Below are 17933 nucleotides of genomic sequence, written 5' to 3'. Positions count from 1 at the left end.
CATATAACTAAAAAAGGAGGGAGAAAGGTTTTTATTCAATATGTATAAGGTTAAAGTGCATGCCTTTCTTGAAAGAAAACTACACTCCTGACTATAATGGAACTAGTATTTCACTCTAATAAATAGTTTCCTCTAGTTGTCACTGGTTAAATTTCATATGGATATTTTTAAAACTCCAACAATGTAAAGTGTAAGAATAGATTGCTGAGGTTATGAAAGTGTTTTAGTAGTGATCCATTCAGATACCATTTTTATAAATAGTATGAAATGGGTGAATAAGTGGTTAGATTATGCATCACAAGGATAGAGTATTGTTTAGTGGTTAGACCACAGGTCTGAGAGTCAGAAGGAGTTCTGAATTTTATTCACAGCTTTACCACTGACTCATTGTGTGAATCTGAGGCAGGTGAGATAACCCTTTCCTTGGTATATTTATCTATAAATGTAACACAGAACTGTCTTACTAAACTTGTTCATATACTTTTGGCTTGGATTAATTCTAAAACAACCAAGTTTAGCCAGTTTTGTAGTGATGGCAAAGTATCCTTTCTCTTTGCCCGACTTCTCTGGGGGGAAAGTCATTTACCGGTATAGCCACTGTAGCCACAAATGCTAGCAGCTTCCGTGCTGTGAATCTTTTTGGGGACACCCTCTTTTTATCTCACAAAAGGCAAGTTCTGCAGCATTGTGGCCAGAGCCTGGGATGGTGGTGCCAGCACAGATGGGTCTAATAATAAAGATGAACAGCAACTTTCCCTCTCTTTTCATCCATTCAGTAGAAAGCACTTTCAAGTTCAAAGATTTTGAATGCACGGGCAGCAACTTTTCTAGTGTTAACCTACCCAGCACTCTTTATTCTAAAATGCACGCAGGAGCAGGTAATATGTATTAAACAACCCATTGGCATGCTGGGTGTGTGTTCCTAAGAGGAACCGGAGAAGGCAAATAAACAACCAGCCACTCGCGAATGTTTTCTTTCCCAGTCGCTTTCTCGAAACGAGCTAGAGGAGGAAGAGAGTTTCTCCCCCTTCCTTCCGAGTTTCCTAAAGCGGGCTATTAGGAGACGAGATCTTTCTGAATGCGGGGTGTTGGGGGAGAGAGGGACTTTCTCCGGATCTAGACACCACGCACTCCCTTTGCATGGTGGACATATCGGCTTCCTTGCACTCATGGGCTTGCCCCTCTGCTGAACTTTCACCTCTCGAACTCGCCTCCTTTCATTGGGTAAAGTGCACAGGGGGAGAGGTGGAGGGGGGAACCCCTTAGAGAGAGGGGGGGGGAGAGAGGGGAAAAGAGGAAGCCGGCATTTGGCTCCCAAAGCACTTGCACTTTCCAATTGCTTCCCTCGTACTCTCATCTCTGTTTAGCGCCTCCCGCCTCCCCCTTACAAAAGAATCCAACAAAGCAAGCCGAAGTCCGACCCATGGAGATCGCCGCAGATCTTCCCTTACCTTGCCCCCCAACCCCTCCTGTTTGCTCTTCTCCGGGCTGCCTCCGCTTCCTCTTCTCGTTCCCCCCCCCCCCCACCCCGCTTGCCGCCGCCTTCTCTTTAGTTTTCTTCCCCTCTCCCTAGCTCCTCTTTCCCAATCTCCTCCCGCAGATTCCCCCCGCCGCCCCTATTTGCTGCGCTCCCTCCTGCCCGCTCCCTCCTTCTCCTCATCTCTCTCCCATTCTTTTTGTGTGTGCGCGCGTCTGCAACTGCGATATCTCCCTCTCTCTTCTCCCTCTCCCCCTTCTTTTTGCACTGAGCCTTGTTTACCCAGCAGGTGGATGTGACGTCAGGGACTCATAACACCAAAAAATAACAAAATCTCCCTCCGCGGGGTGTTATTTTTCCTCGCCCTCTCTTTAAAAAAAGCTTTTTTAAAGGGGGAAAACAGCGAGCCCAACTCCAAAGTGGCCGCAAGGCACTCGGAGCAAAGCCGCGAGGAGCTTATCCCAGCGCGGGGGGGTGTTATTGGGGGGGAGGGAAAAGGGGATGTGGGGGGTACGGGTGGGGGAGGACTGCCCTCCCTCGCTTGCTTGTGCTGCTTCTGCCTCTGCTACTGGGTTGCCTTGCTCTGCCTTGCCTGATTGCTGCTGCTGCTCTGCTCTCCCCCCTTTGGAAAGCTAGTTCCCGACTCGAGCGGAGGACTCTATTGTTATTTATTGTGTGGCTTGTGTTGCACGCTGTGCCTGCTGCATGGGGCTGGCTGGCTTGGAGAGGGAGTGAGGGAAGTGAGTGGAGTGAAGGGAGGGACAGACAGACAGGCAGGCAGACAGACTCACTCACCCGCCCGCAGTGGGGGGAGCCCCTTAGCTGGCACCGCCAGGCCGTTTCCAGCGGGTGAGTTTGCCATTTCGCCTTTTCTCGTCCACTTTTAAGTCTCCTGTTTTGTTTTGTTTCTATCCCCTCCCGACTCCTCTACAGTGCTCCCCCCTCCCCTGGCCCTAACCCCCCTCCTCCACCTTTCCACGTGCCCCGGCATCTCCCCCCCCCGTTGCTTTCTCTCCCCCACCCCCACTCCCAAACATTCCTATTTGCATAAAGCACCTCAGGCGCAATGGGAAGAAGCCGCGGCTCCTTCACCTCCGAGGCTCTTCCTCTTTCTTTATGTCCCATATTTGCACCTCATGCTTCCCACCCCACCCCCCAAATCCGGCCCCGCGCTCTCTTCCACCCTCTCGCTCTCCACGCGCTGGACGTTGCACACACGACCGCAGCAAGTTGGAAGCAGCTTCTCTTTACTCTTTGCCCCCGGTGTGTGGTGTGTGTATATGTGTGTGTGGTGTGCACGCGCGCGCGCGCTCTTGCGCGAAGAAAGTCCCTCAGGCGGGAGAAGAGCGGCGGGGTGGGGGTGAGCGAGGGGGGCCGGCGAGTGTTTGAAGGGTTTGCCGGCGGGGCGTGTGCGCTTCCCTTGGTCACTTGGGGTACTTCTCAGCGAGGAAGAGGCGGGCGAAATAACTTTTCGCCCACTTGGAACAAACTTTTTGCCCCGTCTGTTTCTCTTGCCTCCTCTCTGCTGCTTTCGTACAGTGAACTTCAGTGCATAGGCCTTGGGGACTCACACCTTTACACGCTCACTGAACTTGAACTCTCCGGTTGTTTTCACACACGCGCTCGGCTCACCATTTCTTGCGCTCCTCTGGTTCCGTGTGGAGCGGCTGCCGTCAGACTTTCCCCCTACCACACACACACGCCTCTCCACACCCGCAGCCCGTGGATTTGTTAACGTGTGCAGCACATCTTGCAAGCCGCGGAGGACACGTTGCCAATTTGTATACGGCGAAGGCAGCGCCAACTATGGCAACTCTCGTAATGTCAGACTGGTGTTGATGGTGATACACAAGGGCCAGACTGACCCATTGGTATTCCTCTCTCTCCCCTCCCCGGTCCCTTCCACGCCCCACGCCAAAGATAACATCACAACCCCTCCTCGGTCACACATTCAGGAACACTCAGGAACATTCAGAAGAGGGAACAGGCATTCTCACAGACACAAACTACAAATACGACGCTGGCAACAATCGCCTGCACAGGCAGGCAGGCAAGCGCAGCCGCGCAGCTCAGGGAGACACAAGTCCACGCGCGCAGCCGGGCTCAAGGCGCGCTGAGACGCGGCAGCCACGCACGTGGAGACGACCGTAGTTTTCCACACGAGGAAAGCGGGGGATCTCCCTGCTGGAGGGGGAAGCCACAAACGCGCATATACGCACAACGGCCGCAAGTGGTGACCCGAGCCGTGGTGTCCACAGCGCTAAGTTACGAAAGTGAGCGACTCCCCCCCCCCCCCGGCACAAACCGTGCCCAAGAGCCGCGCGCCTTTCCTCTCGCCCCGCACCCGGTCGCCGCACACTCCACAAAGTCACACTGGAGGGAGCCCTAGGCAGGCGATTTCCAAGGCGGTCGGCAAGTCACATCCGCAACGACTTGACATGCAGTCACACACGCGCGCGCACACACACACACAAATGACACCACTTACCTAGTGGCTCTCCTCTCTCCCACCTCCCCACCCCTGGTGTCACACAAAGCGCACAGTTCTACACCTCCACCTTTTGCCCGGTGCCTGCGCTAAAGCTTCCCGGCTCTGGCTCGCTTGCTTCTCGGCTGCCGCGCCGGCGGTTCCTTTGCCTCGGGTGGCTGCGGCCGGGCGAGCGCCTTCGCAGCCGGGACAAGTTCGGAAAAGTTGGCGCGCCCGCTGGTGCGCGTTGCGGCTCCAGCTGCGCCGGCTTTCCCGGCGCCGCACCCGCGGGCCTTTGGTTGCCTTCGGCATTCTCCCCCCACTCCACCCTTGTTTCTCCCCGCAGCTGGTTGCTGTTGAGTCTTGTGTTGCGGCTACCTCTAAAGTGAGTTTGTCGCGAGACAGTAGTCCCCCACCCCGGGCTCGATGCTTTCCTTCCAAGCTCGGAGGTGGGGAGCGCATCTTCCGTCCGCGCTCAGCCTCCTGCCGGCGGCCGCTTGTGCGCCTCGCTTGTTCACTTGCTGCCGCTTCTTGACCTGGAGTATGTGAATATACATGTGCAACTTCACACACCCAGGCAGCCTGCCATGATTTGCCCCTGGTGCATCTGCAAAAAAGAGCAGATCCCAGCTGAGCAGGAAAGAGGGCTGGGTGTGTGTCTGTGTGTGTAGGCGCGTGTGCGTCTGTGACAATCTTAGATCCTATTACTATATCTGATTTCCTGATCCCTTTCTTGCAAGAGCTTTCCAAGGCTTTCTCTCCCCCCCCCATCATTCCCTTAGACACAACCTTACATTTCCACCCCCTCCCTCCTCCAGTTCTTCGCCTCCCCCACCTCTTAACCAAAACCTGTTTTGTGGAGACTTGTTGAAAGTACCCTTGGTTTCTTCTCGACTATAGAGCCCAAAGTTTTGCCTGCCGGAGAGCACAGGAGCAACAGCAGCCTTTGGCTTAGGAGCTGGGTGCTGATGGTGGCGATCACACAGTCGCAGAGCTTTTTCTATCGGTAAGTATGGGAGAACCAGTGAAGGCTTTCAGAAATCCCTAACCTACCCAGACAAAAAACCCCAATACAGGAAAGTAACTGAACCTCATCCCTAAAAGAGATATAAACCTTCTGAACTGCCAGCTCGGATTTTTGTTTCTAGTGAAAATGCGGGAGGAGGGGAAGAAGAGGAAGCAAAAAATATAGTTCCCTTGTTTTTAAGCTAAGGAAACGAGTTCAGGAGTTTACCAAAAACAAAAGTGCTGTCATAAAATATGATGACATTTCTCATCCCCCTCCAATCTCATCCCACCCTGCTATTAATTATTTCCAAGCCATTGTGTTAAAATACCATTGCTGGGATGATTACTAAGTGTATTGATTTTACACTGTCTCAGTCTGCCATGGTTTAATTTTTCCCCATTTCCATGCGAAATAGTGCAGAAAGACCAGAAGCCACAGGCAGGACTAGGGAAGGCAGTGGCCCAGCTTGTGCTGATTTTGAACTGGGTGGGAGTGTTGCAGTTGCATCCTGAAAATGACCACTGGAAAGTTGGTTCTGTTAAAAACAACAACACATCCCCTGCTCTTTAGAATGATGAGCCCAACAGCCAGCTGTTTACTGTTGCTTTTTGAATAACAAATCCTTGGAGAATGAGATCTTCTGTTCTTAGAAGTTTAGGGTTTCAGTTTTGGTCACTTTTAGGAGAATGAGTAATATGAACAATATTTGCATAGCCTATATATGTCTGATATAACATAATCCTGAGTCTTCGTGTACTGAGTGATAACACTTTAAAAATACATTTTATTTACAGTTTGCTCTCTGACTATATCAGACGTTCATTGTTTATCTAATTGTATAAAGCATAAGGAGACCTAAGGAAATGCCTGTACCATTGCAGATAAATGTAAGAGCTCATGCTCTTTTGCTTATATCATTTGCTCTTACTTAAATTGTCAGATGCAAAAGAAGAAACAAAAATCCAAAAATAACAGTTCATTTTTTTTAATGAACCTGAGTCTTCCCCAAGTTTTTAAAGGACAGGTTCCCCCCCCCCCCCAATATCCATTTTTCTCCAACCCATGAATCTTGAGAGGCAGGATTGCAAATCAGAATAAGAGAACAGTAAATAAATTTGAACTGCTTTAAAAATGTAGAATTCAACTTCTCTTCTATTTTTTTTTGTTTAACCATCTTATCACTGTGCAGAACGAAAGGGCAGTGTGTGTGGGGGGGGGGGGGACGACTTTCCACGCACTGCTATTCAAATTGTGTCAGCTAGAATCTCAATGCAAAGAAATGTATTTCAGGTTTAACATCTTGGACTGGCAGCATTCTTTCCTCCTCAGTCTTTGGATTAGTCATTGTATGAGAGGTTGGGGTGGGGGGAGAGAAAGAAAAATCACTTTCCTTTTTTTTTTTAAAGTAAAGTAAACAGCCTCCAACAAGTGAACCTTGACAACCCAGATTAAGGAAGGCAGGAGAGATCAAACAAAGCTGCTGCTGGGCTGTTGTTAGGAGCTGCTTCACTGAAAAGATCTGGACTATTCGATCAGGCAGCAAGACTTCTATGTTCATTTATGCAGAAATGGGACCATTACAAATACTGATCTTTGTTGTGGAACCTTGTAACTTGGAGGAAAGCCTATCTGTTCTATTTCAGATAGTATTTTTGACCTAATTATTATTTGCAAGACTTAGTTAATTTAAAGAAAGGCATTCCCTGATGTGGCTGAGTTGTGTATTCGCAATGCCTTGGTGTACAACTTCACCCCCCCCCCCATCTGCAACATCTTGAAGTGCAGAGAGGGAACGCTTGAGTTCTCAAGCATCTGTAAAAAAACAAATTGGGGGGGGGGAAGCACTGAAGTTCAGTCTTTCAGTTAGGGATCCTCTCAGCGAACAAAGACATTTGGGGGTTTCTGGAGGTGTTATTCGGATATGGACCGGAACAATTTCATTGTGATGGTAGTTTTATGTGGTTCTGTAGTTCGAGTCTTAGGAAATCAAAGCAGTGTTTTTTATACGCTGTAAAACATGCCAGTCATTGGGACAGAATGTTCTGAGTGATTTTTAATGCCCAAATAGAACAATGTCAAAATTGTATTTCATTTTTAAAGAGCACTGTAAGCAATTATTACAGCATTTTCCTGGTTTTGTATAATTTAAAGAAAGTGGCATTAAACATTACTGCAGCACAATACTATGCAGAAGTAAATTTCACTGAATATAGTGGGACTTATAGCCTAGGAAGTGTGGTTATGCTTGAAGTCCAAGGCTGCAAGAATGTACACAATTTCCTGTGAGTAGCTACCACTGAACACAATGGAACTTACTTCTGAGTAGGTATAGGTTTGTGCTCTTAGTCTTGGTTAGGTTATTTATTTTGTCTGAAATATTCATTTTGTTGTAATAATGCAACTGTTATTTGCAAACTAGTTTCTTACCACGACTACTATTTTAATAAATGGCATTTCTAAAATTACAAAGTGAAACAATTCCCGTATGACAGTATATACAACAGGTAAATAATGATAAATGAATAAATAGCTTAAATGGATCTTGAATTAGCATTTCAGATAGTAAGAGAAACACTACCTTTTGAAAATGTCAGTTTCATAACCATCCAAACCTACTTCATTGATGATTAGATACATTTTTATTATCGGTACTTTTATAATATCATTAAGCACATGTTCATTAGACGTACACATGTATGCTATTAAACCATTTGTGGCATTGTGTAGCTTTTTAAAAAAGCTATAAATATTTCTTAGTCCCCCAGCCCTAGCATTTACACTAACAAAGGTAGAAATATTTCATTTCTGTACTGTTAGCAGAATTAAGACTTCTACTTTCTAGGTTATAATTTATGCAATGCTTTTGGAAGGAAAATGCAGCACTGCCCCCCCCCCCCAATTTTAATTTAGTTTACATAATGCAAGAACGATGACAATGAGGAGTAATAATACAAATTTAGAATCATCTGACATTGCTTTTTTGCAGCATGGAAAAACAATGTATAGAATAATATTAAATGGGGAACTTTTCCAAATTGAAAACTGATATTGTTGTAGCTTGCCTCTTCTTTGAGCAGGAAGTTGTTGGATACAATCCATCTCCAAGTATAATCAATGAGAATTTCCATTGACTGGAATGAAGGTGGATTGTACCCACTGAATTTTCTTTTGTGTAAATACATTAGCAGCTGGACTGCACTATTTAATTCATATGCAAACTTGTGTATGCGTAACTCTGTAAAGCATTTCATCTAATGTGTTTTATACATACAGGTACTATGCATGTGAAATAATTTCACCAAGTCCGCCCGGTTATTTATAGGACACAATAGTGTTTCTGCCTTTAAAATGTTCTTGGAGATGCTCTAATAAAATTTAAATAGATTATAGGCTGACAGTATAATAGTATAAATTTTGTTTACGATTCCATTGCTTTAAGGTACTTACACTAAAAGAAGCTCCTTTAACCCCAAGATTGAGTGGCATTAAGTGGTGAGAGTAGTCTTCTGAAGTGCTGCTACTGCCCTTTGCTCTTGTGATAATCTTAAATTACTATAACTTAATTGCAACTTCAAGGCACTGAGCTAAAATGTTTTTATGCAGCTCAACAGGGCCTGGTTATATGGAACTAGGCTTTCATGTGTGCATGTTTTTTGTTTTACTTTGTTTTGTTTTTAAAAGGTGACAACATGGGAGCACGATCCTTTTCCTATACCACAATGAATGGGTGTATATTTGTAGTTTAAAATGAAACTTCAAGCAGCTTCACCTTGTGTTTCACTGTCCCCCCCCCAATGTGCCATGTGAGTTTCTTGGTCCTTCAAAGAAACACCTAAGAACATATGTGTGTGTTTATTAATGTGTATACATGCAACATTAAAATAGTATCTGTTAGCTAAATTCAGGGTGTTTTTATGTTTTGCTTTTAAAATCTGGATTATACAAATTAACACTTCATAGTTTCATGACAACATGAATACCACTTTTCAGTTATCTGAACCTCTGGTTATGCAAACATGTTGCATATCCTCAGTCAGGACACTGGGAGGAAGGAGTACCAGCTTATGTATGTATTACGGCATAGACCACAACTCTGTAAAAAGCCACCTCTTCTTTCATTGTACCTCCTACTATTTTAAACATTAAGCTGAGCAGCAACTTTAAAAGTGTTTCAGTTCTAAGAAAGAAGACACTCAGAATTAAACCTGTGGCAATAAGAAGACAGTGCTGTGGTGTATTCACCTTGGCTTGCGTCTAATTCCATTTGCAGCACTGATAATTGCAGATGTATAGCACAAATAAAAACTGCTTTTAGAGATGCTGTGTCCCCGAGATTTTAAGGGGCATACTTCATTTTGAACGTGTGTCTTTTATTGTAACAAATCACAGCCTCCTACCTACAGAATGGTGGCTGTCCATGTCTCAAGGCATGGCAGCTCAGCTGATGTACAGAAAGTGGATGCCAGGCTCCCTTATTTTTGTTAATTTGATCTGACAAGCCTAACTGCTTTCAGCCATATGTGTGGTTTTAGTGAGGCCCGCAGTCATCCAGTTTCCTGCATCTGAAATGAGGCCTTGAACCCAGAGCCTTTCATTTTCATAGCTACAGTGACACAGCATTTCCATTTGTGATCCGACAGGAGAAGTAAAGGGCTTACTTGACAATGGATTAAGCATTTGGCTTGCGCTTCCCGTATACTAAAAATTCCTGATTTATTTTTGGGTATTGCTAGCTCACGGAACATGCAGTAACGTAATTAAGAATATGCATTATGGTAGGAACAACAGCTAAATTTTAAGATCCAGTATGTGGATGTTTAGAGCACATTGTTCTTGCAGTGTATTTACAGTAAGTTGTACAGACCCAGATCCAGGCAAGATTTTAAACTTGTAAGCAATGAGCAAGTGAGTAGTCCTATTAACATACCTATGATTGTCTCTTAAGTTAGGTGTGCTGTTTCATTGAACTGGTGGTAAAGTTAAATAACTGTATACATTGCTGAGAGCTTTTCATGGGGTACAGGAGAAAATTAGTTTAACTTCCAAAAACAGTAATATGAAAACGCTGGAAAACAGTCCAAACTTTCCATTGTTACCTGTAACAACTGTTTAAATAGTAACTCTACTGACAATAGTGAGATGATTTCAGAAGGTATTCTGTACAAAGTAAAAATACTGAGGATTTGAATTAAGCAAGCAAGCAGAATGTAGCCTGCGTTTGCTCAGTTTTTGTATTTGTCCAGTTTATATAGAAAGATTTCAAGAGATTACTCAAGAAACTATTTGCTGGAGTTAAACACAATACAAGAAAGATACTCAAGTGTACTTTGACATTCTTCCACAAAAATGACATGTTAATTACGTGCAGCAAAAACGCACACAATAGCCATGGCTATCTACTGTAATTGCTTTAGTCTTCAGAGTTAACTAGTTGTCCACTTTTATCTCTTTGCAGTTTCTGCAATATAACACATACAGGGTGTTTGTATGTTATGGAAACTCAGAATAGTCTGCTTATTGCTTAGCTATTTATCTAGCTATTTTCTAAAAGTGAAATAATTTTCAGTTTGAAATGAAGAACAAGAGGCATTGTAGCAGAACTACCTTCACCTGGTTAAAAAGAAGAAGTCCCTAATACCTGGATCATTGTAAGTGATTTTTTTTTGGTCACTGCTAGTCTTTCTGTTCCATTTCAAAATATCTCAATTTAGTGCCTTGAAATTGTAATTAAGTTGTAGTAATTTAAGATTATTGCAAGAGTGCAAAGGGCAGCAGACGCTCTTTAGAAGTCTCCTCTCAACATTTAGTACTACTCAGTCATGGGGTTAAAAGAGTTTCCTCAATGCAAGTACTTAAAGAAGCTGAATCGTAAACAAAATTTATACTATATTCTGACAACTAATAATCTATTTAAATTGCATTAAAGTATGCATGTTAAATTTAATTAAAGGCAGAAGTAGGATTGAGCACTGTAAATATATTGACAGATCTTTTAAAATGGAATTCATTTCATGAAATATTTACATTATGTCTTTTATGTTGAAAGATATCTAGGAATGTTCTTACTGTAGGTTTTCCGCAAGGCAGCTACTCAGAATAATTTTAAAAAGGAATGCTAACAAATGCAAAAATGATTCTCAAGTGTATTGTTTGCTTTTAATGATTTGCTTTGGAACAATTGTAGTTATTGTTATGATTGTTTTAGTGCTTATTTCCTCAATAGTTTAGCATTACAGAATTCTCAGTTCCACTGTAAACCTTCTTAGCAGTGACTACACAATGTCTTGAATGTGTAGTGGTAAACATATATGAGATTCTTGGATGCCAAAATTCTCAAGTAATTCTCTTCAGTCATTCCTTTTGCCAGGAATCTAATTGACCTGTACTGTTCCCTTTTGCTTTTCAGATAATGCAGTCCTATCATAAATATCATTTTATAAAATATAACAGTTTATCACGCCTATGTTCAGCGGGCCTGATATAATTTAAGAGTAACTGTGCTGAGGTATTGACATTGCTGTACTGGCATGGGGAAGACAGAGATCCTCCTGCTCATGTACATTGCAGTCCTCCCCAATAAGCAATGTGGTGTAGTTGTTAGAACATTGGCCTGAAAGACCACAGAGTTCAAAACCACCCTTGTCTAGGTAGTTCACTAAGTGACCTTGGACCAGTTGTGCCTAATCTACGATTGGAGAGAACAATATATACCAGTTTGAGCTCTTTGGAGAAAAGGTGGGATTTGAATGAAATAAAGAAAGAAAGAAAACAGTAGTCTATGTAACCTTGTTTTGTTTACTCTGGCTGACAGCAGTTCAGACCAGTCCTTTGTAGACAGGCTATCCATGTTTAAACTGGAGATGTCAGGGATCTAAACTAGAACTGTACAAGTGTAAAAACACATTTTACCACTGAGATTAGGACCCCCCCTCCCTTTCCGTTTCCTGCGAAGTGTGAATAGGGCTTTATTCTGTTACGCTGCTATGACCAACAGAATTACTGAGGGGATGGGTGGCTTTTCCATCTTTGCAGGAAATACATGTTGCGTGTTTTTCTTTCTTTCATGTGGGATTCCTTAGCACCATGTTCAGAAATGCCATGGCAAGGTCCAAGAAGCAGTCCACTGGAAGGAGGTTAGAGTTGAAAGGGTTATGGGCTCAGGTTCTCGGGAGCATTAAAGTCTATACCATGCACCCCCAAACTTCGGCCATCCAGATGTTTTGGACTACAGTTCCCATCATCCCTGACCACTGGTCTTGTTAGCTAGGGATCATGGGAGTTGTAGACCAAAACATCTATGGAGGGCCGCAGTTTGGGGATGCCTGGTCTATACAGTATTGAGGTACCGTAGTTTCAGAAATGCTTCCAGAGCAAAGGTTGCTCCCAAATTACTAGAACATGTCCTAGGATCAGACACGTAATCCAGGTAAGCCGCAATGGCAGAATTTAATTGAACTTCCAGCCTGATCTAGATAGACAGCTTATAATGTGGTAAATGTGTTTGTGAACTTTTACCACTTTGGACTGTAGGTAGGCATTTGTGTTGGGGGAAGGGACAGGCCAGCAGAGTCTGGGTCAAGTAAAAAAGTGGTTGCCACTCAGCCTTAGGGACAGTTTATATGGCCAGCAGAGTCAAGTGGTAAAGCTTTTTCTGAACTGTACCACTTCAGGTTGCAAATGCAGGGATTGTCTCACTGAGGACTCCCCGAGGGGAAAAGTGTCCTTGCATATAGCATAATATGTCTCATGTTAGGTGGAAGACTAGGAGATGATTTCTTCTCTTTGACACACATGTGTTCTAAATTCTGGAAGCATTTAAACATTCAGCTGCCACCTATAGCTTTAAGTGGTGCAATCCACCACCTGATTCTGACCCTCTAATACAGTATATACATTTAAAGCAGATAACTTCCCCCAAAGAATCCTGAGCTACAGTTTGCAGCACCCTTAACAAACTACAGTCCCTAGGATTCTTTGTGGGGGACGTCGTGGGTGTGGAAAATGTACTTTAAATGGTCTCGACCTGAACATTAAAAAAAAAAACCTTGCCTATACAGGGCTGCCTTCAGATGTCTTCTAAAGATCTTTAGCAAAAAGCAAATAATAATAATAATAATAATAATAATAATAATAATAATAATAATAATAATACTGATATACACAACAGCCTGGAACAAATAAAAGTGTTGTTGGTCTGTATTACTGTTCAGGCATATCTTTGTTTTGGCTCCACTTCCCAGTCATTTTTGTCATGTTGCCGGTGATTAGGGTCAAATGTCTTTACTTGGGCACTGTGGCACACTTTCCTTCTGAGTGTTCTCCCTCTCCCCTGTTTTATTAAATGAACCCATTCATTTAATTGATAGATTAAGCATATTAACACATCAGTAAATGAAAGTAGGGAGACTTCCCAAAGCATCTTTGGAAAGCCTCTGTGGTTTTATGTGACCGGACGCACACTATTAGATTTAGATAGCAAGGCCAATGATGTTCTTGCGTTTTAAGAGAGACATAAATGGAGAGAACACAGCTGTAAGTAGAATGTCATGTCTCTATTTTTTTAAAAATGGTGATAAATGAAGATAGAAACTGTATCAGGGCCAGTTAAATGTCCAGTCGGTCAGCAAAACAAACCAAGAAAATCTGTTTATCTGGAGGAGATGCTTATCTTTTTTTAAAAAAAGATATTCATGGTAACAGGTTTATTGTCAACTTGCTTTTCCTCTGGCTAGAAAGCTTTTGAGAAACTTGACCACTGTTGATCAGCACTGTTGGTAAGCTCAGTTCAGGTTTGCTGTTTTGCACCCCATAATAGCTGCTTCTGCGAAATAGCCAGACTACACTTGAGTTCAAAAGTTTGCTTAGTAACAAGAGTTTGGGTTTTACTTTGCTGAAGAGAAAAGCGGGCATCCAGTTTTTAAAAAGCAGCTTCTCTCTTCTGCTGAGAAGGCTGCCAGGGCAAAAAAGAGCAAATAGATAGGTCACCTCTGTGCACCTCTGTGCAACTATCCCACATCCACCTCCTAGCTTACATGCAGGAAATCATTGGTTTTTTTAAAAAGTAACTTTCTAAATTTCAAAAGAGAGGCATCCCAGTCTCACAAATGAGATCATTGCTGAAGAAAGGTTTTAAGATCACTTTGAATGCTTGTAGTAGCACCTTAAAGACCAACTAAGTTTATATTTTGGTATGAGCTTTCGTGTGCATGCACACGAAAGCTCATACCAAAATATAAACTTAGTTGGTCTTTAAGGTGCTACTGAAGGAATTTTTTTATTTTGCTTCGACTCAGACCAACACGGCTACCTACCTGTAACTTTGAATGCTTGTGTATAAAAGTGAGATACAATTTTAATTTTTCGGTAGTGCTCTGGTACCTCTGCATTTCTGATCTCAATATTGCGTTTTGTCGGGAATGTAGCACGTGACTTAAAACAACAGCAGCAAAAGATTTTTGTTAAGAGGTCTTCAATTTAATCTACAGCAGTAAAAGTGGGGGTGCTTGTTAAAGTCTGGTGAAAGCAAGTGATAGAAACAGTGCCGGAGAAAAGGGATATTCTTGCTACTAGATCTTCTGTGAAACTGCAAATCACAGTGTAGATGTCAAATCCCCACTGTGTTGTTTTTGAAGGATATTAAGCAATCAGCGGATATTTCTTTAGGAATAAATGTCATTTTTACACTGTAAAACAACTGCAGCCTGATCTACAACATTATTAAACCTAATTGCTTGGATTTAAGCTGATTTGCTTCAGAAGGTGACAGCAAAATGAACACTCCAGTTCTAAGCGCTTGCTTACCTGGAAGTAAATTTCACTGATTTGTACCATTTGCTTTCACATGGGTGAGAGTGGGATCACAGTGAATGCTGCAGCCCTAAGTGGCCACTTGTGAGTCCTGTTAAATGCATTTGGGCTTGGTTCTGAGTAAATATGCTTCAGATCCGTTGTAAAGGACCTTTTAACAACAGTTCTATAATCATTTAACTGGGAATAAATCCCATTGAACTCAGAGGGACATTTCTTCTTAGCAATCTGTGCATAGAATGTAAATCTGTATGGTTAGGTTTAGCTGTATTTTACCTGTTTGGGTGAGTTTGCAGGAAAAAAGTTAGTCAATATATTATATTCAATACATTCGGCATGTTATATTAAGTACAGTGTACACAGCATCATATTACTGAGTGGAGAGATAGAACGATGGGTTACACAAGTTTTTTTTTCAATGTCTTTCTTTGTGTTTTAATCTTTGTATCTTTGTGTGTAAAAACAGCAAATTATTATTTTTAAAAAGTGTATCGAAATGGATGGTTTAACGAAGGTGTGGGAAATCTTTTGCCCACCGGCTGAATGTGCCCCTCAGGTCTCTCTGTCTTTCCCCCAGGACTGTTCCCCAGGCCATGCCCCTCTCTCCAGACTGTGTTCCTCACATCCTCTGCCCAGCACCTTCCTTGAGGGCTGTTGCCTGGCTGCAACGTGTCCTTGAACTGGGAGGCTGAGTCTTGTTTGCCTGGATGGAGGCCGTGGCGGAATTTGGGTTCTCAAATTTTAGTGGCGCCCCGTGCAACACTAAAATTTTATGCCCCTCCAACCTCTCACGCTCCTTTCTACATCATTGTTGCAGCGCCCTGTGGCACAGGTGCCCTATGTGGCCGAACCAGTTGCGCTACCCTAAAAATGCCTCCAATGGAGGAAAGAGAGACAAACCTAGTGTTTGCTTGGCTGGAGCATAGCCTACTGTGCAGAGGTTACAGTCGCATCATTATCTCACCTGGACATGGGTCTGGCCTAGTCTTATCACTTGTATGTAAGGTTGCCCATGTGGGTTTGTGGCCATTGGACAGTTCCCCTGCTGCTGGCTTAATTTCTAACTTGGTTCCCTCACTGGATAATTGTCTGATAGAGCAAACCCTCCCCATTCCTGGAGCTGTATAGAACCACGGTTGCATCTGCAGCTGAGCCACTCACGGAAGCAGAAGGTGGGGGATGGGCAGATTGAGAGCCGCTAAAAGTGAGCAGAGGGATGCCTCAATCAAAATCCCATACAATCTGGTTCAAGGGATGTTTCTGTTGCAGTAAGAGATCTGTAATGACCACTGTGAATTTGTAAATAATACGTTGTGAGATTTTAGGCCTCTGTCCGATTTGTTGTTGTCAAACTTATGTTACAAATGTGCTTGCGGTCATGTGGCCACCGAAGCGTTTTCTCTGCTTGCAAGACTTGCAGCCGAGTAGCCAGATGTTCTGCCAGTGTGTGCTCCCAACAACGTGTAAACATTGTAATTCACAGCCTGTAATTCATTGCCACGAAATAGCCAGAGCCTCCTCTGAACAGCCTTGGGGCCCGCAGTGTAGCAGCGTTACATACTGTTTTGTCTGGTTATGGCTGCAGGTACATAAATATGGGAGTGTGTTTATTTTGTGATAACAGTCAGGAGGGTGGAACTGATTTCTTCCATTATGAAGCTAGCTTAATAGTAAGCCGTTAGTGGTTTCGTTTCTTATTTGTAAGCTTTATCACTTTCCAAGGTTACAGCAGAACTTCAGCACTTGTGAAAGCAGGCAGCATGCACATTAGGACCCAGTTCGTCAGAAATATTCTTTACTGAAGCCAGTTAATTTGTGGCATATTATTGTAAAGAAGCTTGTGGAGGTGGTCCTGAGCTTCATTGCATTGTCACAGGGAGCAGGGAAGCCTTTCTGCTTCAGGAATTGACATTACAAAGTAAAACAGGGAGTCAGTGTGGCCCTTTCCATGGTATAAAAGTGGAATAAATAAATGCATGTTGCTATCAGTTCTGACCACTGGTCATGCTGGCTGGGGCTGGAGGGCATTGTGTTAGTTACCACTGAGGCGTGGCATCTTAGGAGCTACCTGTGTAGAGGAATAGGATCAAATTGCTCGCTCCTAATGAAGCTGTTGGGATGGTCTTGTCACATTTAAAGATTGCTTCCCAGTATGAGAACTAGAGGTAAAATCAGGAAGCTAGGAGGAATGATTTCAGAGGTCTTTAGGATTCTTTTTTTTAGCTCATAGTTTTGAGTGTTGCTGTGATTTGTTAGTTTTTGGCATTTGAGTGTTGCTTACTCTGGTAGCGGGCTAAATATTTCAGCATTCCGATCAAGGGTATTAGAATTACCGTATTTTTCTGTGTATAAGATGCCCCCAATGTATAAGACGCTCCCTACTTTTGGGGACCCCAAATTTAAAAAATGGGCATATGCACTATCTGTGTATAAGACACACCCAGATTTTTAACCTTATTTTAAAGCAAAAAACAACAACAAAAAACCCTAGTCTTATACACAAAAAAGTGTATGTGTAATCAGAAACTGAAGTTCGTTTTTAGCAGCAAAAATTCTGCCAAGCAGAACACCGCTGTGAGATTTACAAAGCAAGAATGGTACCAGTATTGATAACATTCAGTTCCTTGTAACACTGCAATGAAAACATCCCATTTGGTACTATTACATACTCATGCCATTTTCTGAAGTGGAGAGAGCTTCCAGAGCATTCCTATAGGATTTAGGCTCCTTTGGATAAAGAGAGCATTGGGGACTTAGGGTGTGTTTGTAATATATGCTTTATTTACAAGTAAGCAGAGCATAGTGGAGGTAACTGCCGTTCTGCTAGCACACATTGTTCCTTACAATTTGGCATTAGGTCTCAAAAATGAATTTGTTGCATCGCAGTTTCTTCTCTCTGTCTCATTCTCTCTAAAGTCAAATTGTAAAACTGTCTGTTTATAACTGTCTTCTCTCCCTCACTCCACCCCACAGAGCATGGATCTCAGACCCTACTCTTGCAGTTTAGTTATCCATTCAGGAAATATCCACAGTTATCAAGGAACAGTTATCCCCCCCATCCCATCAGGCCATGCTTTAGTCCAGGCATCCCTAAACTTCGGCCCTCCAGATATTTTGGACTACAATTCCCATCTTCCCCGAGCACTGGTCCTGTTAGCTATTATTATTATTAT

At 43.2% G+C, this 17933-nt stretch overlaps 1 protein-coding gene across 18 annotated transcripts in view; it reads left to right on the top strand.

Moving 5' to 3' along the window:
- The first annotated feature begins 2102 nt into the window (after positions 1-2102).
- The window catches only part of FOXP1 (forkhead box P1), a 548710-nt gene continuing 532879 nt past the window's right edge, over positions 2103-17933 (top strand). For 12 of the 18 annotated variants that reach the window (XM_060271346.1, XM_035106653.2, XM_060271349.1 and 9 more), the window contains exons 1-2: positions 2104-2326; positions 4845-4950. The gene's annotated coding sequence lies outside the window, so the exon portion shown is untranslated. Of the gene's footprint in view, positions 2327-4844; positions 4951-10519; positions 10602-17933 lie in introns of all 18 variants that reach the window. The other 6 variants (XM_060271348.1, XM_060271340.1, XM_035106646.2 and 3 more) reach the window with 2 other exon arrangements.

Source organism: Zootoca vivipara, chromosome 2 (assembly GCF_963506605.1).
Source record: "Zootoca vivipara chromosome 2, rZooViv1.1, whole genome shotgun sequence".
NCBI classification, from domain to species: domain Eukaryota; kingdom Metazoa; phylum Chordata; class Lepidosauria; order Squamata; family Lacertidae; genus Zootoca; species Zootoca vivipara.
The sequence above is the reverse complement of the archived record's forward strand: the minus strand, read 5'-3'. Positions and strand labels throughout refer to the sequence as shown.